The following is a 6,931-nucleotide window of genomic DNA, read 5'->3' as shown; positions in this document are numbered from 1 at the left end:
CCATAGTGTATATGAACAGGATATTAACCAGGTTAGATCTTCCTACCATAGTGTATATGAACAGGATATTAACCAGGTTAGATCTTCCTACCATAGTGTATATGAACAGGATATTGACCAGGTTAGATCTTCCTACCATAGTGTATATGAACAGGATATTGACCATATCAGATCTTCCTACCATAGTGTATATAAACAGGATATTAACCATATCAGATCTTCCTACCATAGTGTATATGAACAGGATATTAACCATATCAGATCTTCCTACCATAGTGTATATGAACAGGATATTAACCATATCAGATCTTCCTACCATAGTGTATATGAACAGGATATTAACCATATCAGATCTTCCTACCATAGTGTATATGAACAGGATATTAACCATATCAGATCTTCCTACCATAGTGTATATGAACAGGATATTAGCCAGGTTAGATCTTCCTACCATAGTGTATATGAACAGGATATTAACCAGGTTAGATCTTCCTACCATAGTGTATATGAACAGGATATTAACCAGGTTAGATCTTCCTACCATAGTGTATATGAACAGGATATTAACCAGGTTAGATCTTCATACCATAGTGTATATGAACAGGATATTAACCAGGTTAGATCTTCCTACCATAGTGTATATGAACAGGATATTAACCAGGTTAGATCTTCCTACCATAGTGTATATGAACAGGATATTAACCAGGTTAGATCTTCCTACCATAGTGTATATGAACAGGATATTAACCAGGTTAGATCTTCCTACCATAGTGTATATGAACAGGATATTAACCAGGTTAGATCTTCCTACCATAGTGTATATGAACAGGATATTAACCAGGTTAGATCTTCCTACCATAGTGTATATGAACAGGATATTAACCAGGTTAGATCTTCCTACCATAGTGTATATGAACAGGATATTACCATATCAGATCTTCCTACCATAGTGTATATGAACAGGATATTAACCAGGTTAGATCTTCCTACCATAGTGTATATGAACAGGATATTAACCATATCAGATCTTCCTACCATAGTGTATATGAACAGGATATTAGCCAGGTTAGATCTTCATACCATAGTGTATATAAACAGGATATTAACCATATCAGATCTTCCTACCATAGTGTATATGAACAGGATATTAACCAGGTTAGATCTTCATACCATAGTGTATATGAACAGGATATTAAACATATACCTCTTCCTACCATAGTGTATATGAACAGGATATTAACCATATCAGATCTTCCTACCATAGTGTATATGAACAGGATATTAAACATATACCTCTTCCTACCATAGTGTATATGAACAGGATATTAACCATATCAGATCTTCCTACCATAGTGTAAATATAAACAGGATATTAACCATATCAGATCTTTCTACCATAGTGTATATAAACAGGATATTAACCAGGTTAGATCTTCCTACCATAGTGTATATGAACAGGATATTAACCAGGTTAGATCTTCCTACCATAGTGTATATGAACAGGATATTAACCATATCAGATCTTCCTACCATAGTGTATATGAACAGGATATTAACCATATCAGATCTTCCTACCATAGTGTATATGAACAGGATATTAACCATATCAGATCTTCCTACCATAGTGTATATGAACAGGATATTAACCAGGTTAGATCTTCCTACCATAGTGTATATGAACAGGATATTAACCATATCAGATCTTCCTACCATAGTGTATATGAACAGGATATTAGCCAGGTTAGATCTTCATACCATAGTGTATATAAACAGGATATTAACCATATCAGATCTTCCTACCATAGTGTATATGAACAGGATATTAACCATATCAGATCTTCCTACCATAGTGTATATGAACAGGATATTAAACATATACCTCTTCCTACCATAGTGTATATGAACAGGATATTAACCATATCAGATCTTCCTACCATAGTGTAAATATAAACAGGATATTAACCATATCAGATCTTTCTACCATAGTGTATATAAACAGGATATTAACCATATCAGATCTTCCTACCATAGTGTATATGAACAGGATATTAACCATATCAGATCTTCCTACCATAGTGTAAATATAAACAGGATATTAACCATATCAGATCTTCCTACCATAGTGTATATGAACAGGATATTAACCATATCAGATCTTCCTACCATAGTGTATATGAACAGGATATTAACCAGGTTAGATCTTCCTACCATAGTGTATATAAACAGGATATTAACCAGGTTAGATCTTCCTACCATAGTGTAAATATAAACAGGATATTAACCATATCAGATCTTCCTACCATAGTGTAAATATAAACAGGATATTAACCATATCAGATCTTCCTACCATAGTGTAAATATAAACAGGATATTAACCATATCAGATCTTTCTACCATAGTGTAAATATAAACAGGATATTGACCATATCAGATCTTCCTACCATAGTGTAAATATAAACAGGATATTGACCATATCAGATCTTCCTACCATAGTGTAAATATAAACAGGATATTGACCATATCAGATCTTCCTACCATAGTGTATATGAACAGGATATTAACCATATCAGATCTTCCTACCATAGTGTATATGAACAGGATATTAGCCAGGTTAGATCTTCATACCATAGTGTATATGAACAGGATATTAGCCAGGTTAGATCTTCCTACCATAGTGTATATGAACAGGATATTAGCCAGGTTAGATCTTCATACCATAGTGTATATGAACAGGATATTAACCATATACCTCTTCCTACCATAGTGTATATGAACAGGATATTACCATATCAGATCTTCCTACCATAGTGTATATGAACAGGATATTAGCCAGGTTAGATGTTCCTACCATAGTGTATATAAACAGGATATTAACCATATCAGATCTTCCTACCATAGTGTATATGAACAGGATATTAACCAGGTTAGATCTTCCTACCATAGTGTATATGAACAGGATATTAACCAGGTTAGATCTTCCTACCATAGTGTATATGAACAGGATATTAACCAGGTTAGATCTTCCTACCATAGTGTATATGAACAGGATATTAGCCAGGTTAGATCTTCCTACCATAGTGTATATGAACAGGATATTAACCAGGTTAGATCTTCCTACCATAGTGTATATGAACAGGATATTAGCCAGGTTAGATCTTCCTACCATAGTGTATATGAACAGGATATTAGCCAGGTTAGATCTTCCTACCATAGTGTATATGAACAGGATATTAACCAGGTTAGATCTTCCTACCATAGTGTATATGAACAGGATATTAGCCAGGTTAGATCTTCCTACCATAGTGTATATGAACAGGATATTAGCCAGGTTAGATCTTCCTACCATAGTGTATATGAACAGGATATTAACCATATCAGATCTTCCTACCATAGTGTATATGAACAGGATATTAACCATATACCTCTTCCTACCATAGTGTATATGAACAGGATATTAACCATATCAGATCTTCCTACCATAGTGTATATGAACAGGATATTAGCCAGGTTAGATCTTCCTACCATAGTGTATATAAACAGGATATTAGCCAGGTTAGATCTTCCTACCATAGTGTATATGAACAGGATATTAGCCAGGTTAGATCTTCCTACCATAGTGTATATAAACAGGATATTAGCCAGGTTAGATCTTCCTACCATAGTGTATATGAACAGGATATTAACCAGGTTAGATCTTCCTACCATAGTGTATATAAACAGGATATTAACCATATCAGATCTTCCTACCATAGTGTATATGAACAGGATATTAACCATATCAGATCTTCCTACCATAGTGTATATGAACAGGATATTAACCAGGTTAGATCTTCCTACCATAGTGTATATGAACAGGATATTAACCAGGTTAGATCTTCCTACCATAGTGTATATGAACAGGATATTAACCAGGTTAGATCTTCCTACCATAGTGTATATGAACAGGATATTAACCAGGTTAGATCTTCCTACCATAGTGTATATGAACAGGATATTAGCCAGGTTAGATCTTCATACCATAGTGTATATGAACAGGATATTAACCAGGTTAGATCTTCCTACCATAGTGTATATGAACAGGATATTAACCAGGTTAGATCTTCCTACCATAGTGTATATGAACAGGATATTAGCCAGGTTAGATCTTCATACCATAGTGTATATGAACAGGATATTAACCAGGTTAGATCTTCCTACCATAGTGTATATGAACAGGATATTAGCCAGGTTAGATCTTCCTACCATAGTGTATATAAACAGGATATTAACCAGGTTAGATCTTCCTACCATAGTGTATATGAACAGGATATTAGCCAGGTTAGCCAAATTAGCTTTTCTTAGCATAATACACGAGATACTACTAGCCAGGTTAGCTGAATTAGCTCAACAAACCATACCTCTGCATTTGAGGGGAGAGTGAGATAAGGACAAAATAAAAAGGGATGACATAAAAATGACATAACTTATCCTTTTTTTTTTAGAAACTGCACTGTTGGTTAGGGGCTCGTAAGTAAGTATTTCACTGTAAGGTCTACACCTGTTGTATTCGGCGCATGGGACTAATGCAATTAGATTTCACTTGATTTGATAACTAAGGTTAAATTCCCTGGTCTTCCAGAAATCCTGGTTGGAGGATTCTGAATTTCCCGCTTATTCCTTCCTGATTCCGGGATCCTCCAACCATGCTTTCGGAAAAACTAGGGAGTTTATTGAAAGTTCCTGGAATTTTGAGAAATACTTTTTTGAGAAAGAGTGTTAGCTGAGCTCTGTCAGACACTGTGATGATAGGGCATTTTTGAGCAGGCATATGCACCTGGAGTCCCCGGTGACTCAGCACTCAGCTCCGAGGACCCCTCGTCTGCCACTCATTCCACCACACTGCACGATTACTTTCAGCCCAACGAACATTCATTAAGAGTTAGGAGTTAGGAACATCCAGTATGTTGGATACTTCTGATATTTGGATGTGGGAAAGAATCGCACTAGCAAGTGAGGGAGGGGGGAAATATGCTGCTTCAACCCAATGTTCTCAAAACTTTTCAGGACATTTCCCATGGCCCGAATTCCCTCAGTGGCCTGGAACTTTTAATTACATCCTCCACTTGCAGCGGAATTGCTAATGAGGAATTCGGGCCTTGGACGGTTGCCATTATTCTTAGGATCCACCCCTTTCGTACTCCGACCGATTGGTTCCATCTAGGCAGTCAGTGGCCTTTTTCACTCTTAATATCTACAGATGGAGAATAGCCCGAACCATTATCTTCAAAGAGGGGTAGCCCGGGCCCTTGAGGATACTCCCATGGTAGGAGGTTAATTTCGTGTCAAGGAGTCTTCTCCTTTCAGAGATATTTCCAGGTGTGCCGTTTGCTCCCCCCCCCACTGCTCCCCCCCTCCAGCCGCCCCCTGCCTTGTACCCATCATGCATCTGTCTGACACTTGTCTTGGGAGTCCTTATCTGGGCTTGACTTAGTCACTTTTCACTAGGCAGAGTGAATGGCAGAACGGCAATTGAATTCTAAAACGAACTGAGCAGTCAAAAGGTAACAGCAGCAGAATTGAAATGGAAAATGTCTCTTCTGCTGCATGGGAGGTGAGGCTGAGCTGAGGAGTGGGTATGGTTGCTGAGTTGAATGCAGAGGGAAGTGTTCAGTGCTACTGAATTAAAAGCATATAACAGGAGGGGGTTCTTTTACTCTGCCAAAGATCCTGAATTCTTCTGCACACTACCCTATAACACCAGTAGTAACTGGGAATCTCAAACTTGCTAATGACTTGAGTCTCATGTAGATGGGCAATGCAGAGATAGTGTTATATGGAAATATCCTGCAAGAACTTCAATATTATCATATATTAAATGCATGATAATTCACACTCGATTTGTGTTAACACAGCTTTGATACCAGAGATCTCGTCAGCATATGACTGAATTATTCTTGAAGGAGGATTTGAACACGGATTCAAAAGGGAGATGTTTGGTCACAGTTGCCAAGCATGCTTATCTTCTGTAATCTATTTGTATTCAGTATTATATAATAACGGTAGGAGGTGCAAAATACAGAAAAGGCTATTTTATGAGTAATCACAAAATGTATGTTAGATTAGCATAGTTGGGTGCATGCATATATTTCATGAATTAATGTGCTTTAAATGTATGCCTAGGATCATCTTTGTGTTACCCGTATACCTTTAAAAGACATCAGTTGGGGGAATATAGGATTTTCATACGATCTATGGAACTGAAATCGCTTTAAACATCCATCAGAATTTTCATCTAAATAACATGAATTATAAACAAGGAGCTGGGAATAGTTTCAGATGAGTAAACTCAGAACAACCTTGCAAATACTGTTCTCTCTCTATCTCTCTATCTCTCTCGCCTCTCTCTCTATCTCTCTCGCCTCTCTATCTCTCTCGCCTCTCTATCTCTCTCGCTCTCTCTCTCTTGGATTTATCTCATTTAGTCTTTCCTATGCGTTTTGAGAAGGAGAGGCGAGAGGATGTAAATCTACGAAAGATTATTTGAAAATGTGCCTCTTTCTCTCCCCCTCTCTTTTTATCCCACTCCTTCCATATAAGTTGTTTCATTCTTTCCTCTGTCATTCTCATTCTATCATTAGTTCACATTTTAATTTCACTCTTTTCATTCTATCCCACATTCTGTAATCTCTCATTCTCTCTCTCGTTCTTTCTCCCCCTCTCATTCTCTCTCCCCCTCTCATTCTCTCTCTCGTTCTTTCTCCCTCTCTCATTCTCTCTCTCGTTCTTTCTCCCTCTCTCATTCTCTCTCTCGTTCTTTCTCCCCCTCTCATTCTCTCTCTCGTTCTTTCTCCCTCTCTCATTCGCTCTCTCGTTCTTTCTCCCTCTCTCATTCTCTCTCTCGTGCTTTGTCCCTCTCTCATTCACTCTCTCGTGCTTTGTCCCTCTCTCATTC

The sequence above is a fragment of the Salvelinus fontinalis genome, unplaced genomic scaffold (genome assembly GCF_029448725.1).
Source record: "Salvelinus fontinalis isolate EN_2023a unplaced genomic scaffold, ASM2944872v1 scaffold_1288, whole genome shotgun sequence".
In the NCBI taxonomy this organism is placed as follows: domain Eukaryota; kingdom Metazoa; phylum Chordata; class Actinopteri; order Salmoniformes; family Salmonidae; genus Salvelinus; species Salvelinus fontinalis.
Note: the sequence above shows the minus strand (reverse complement) of the source record.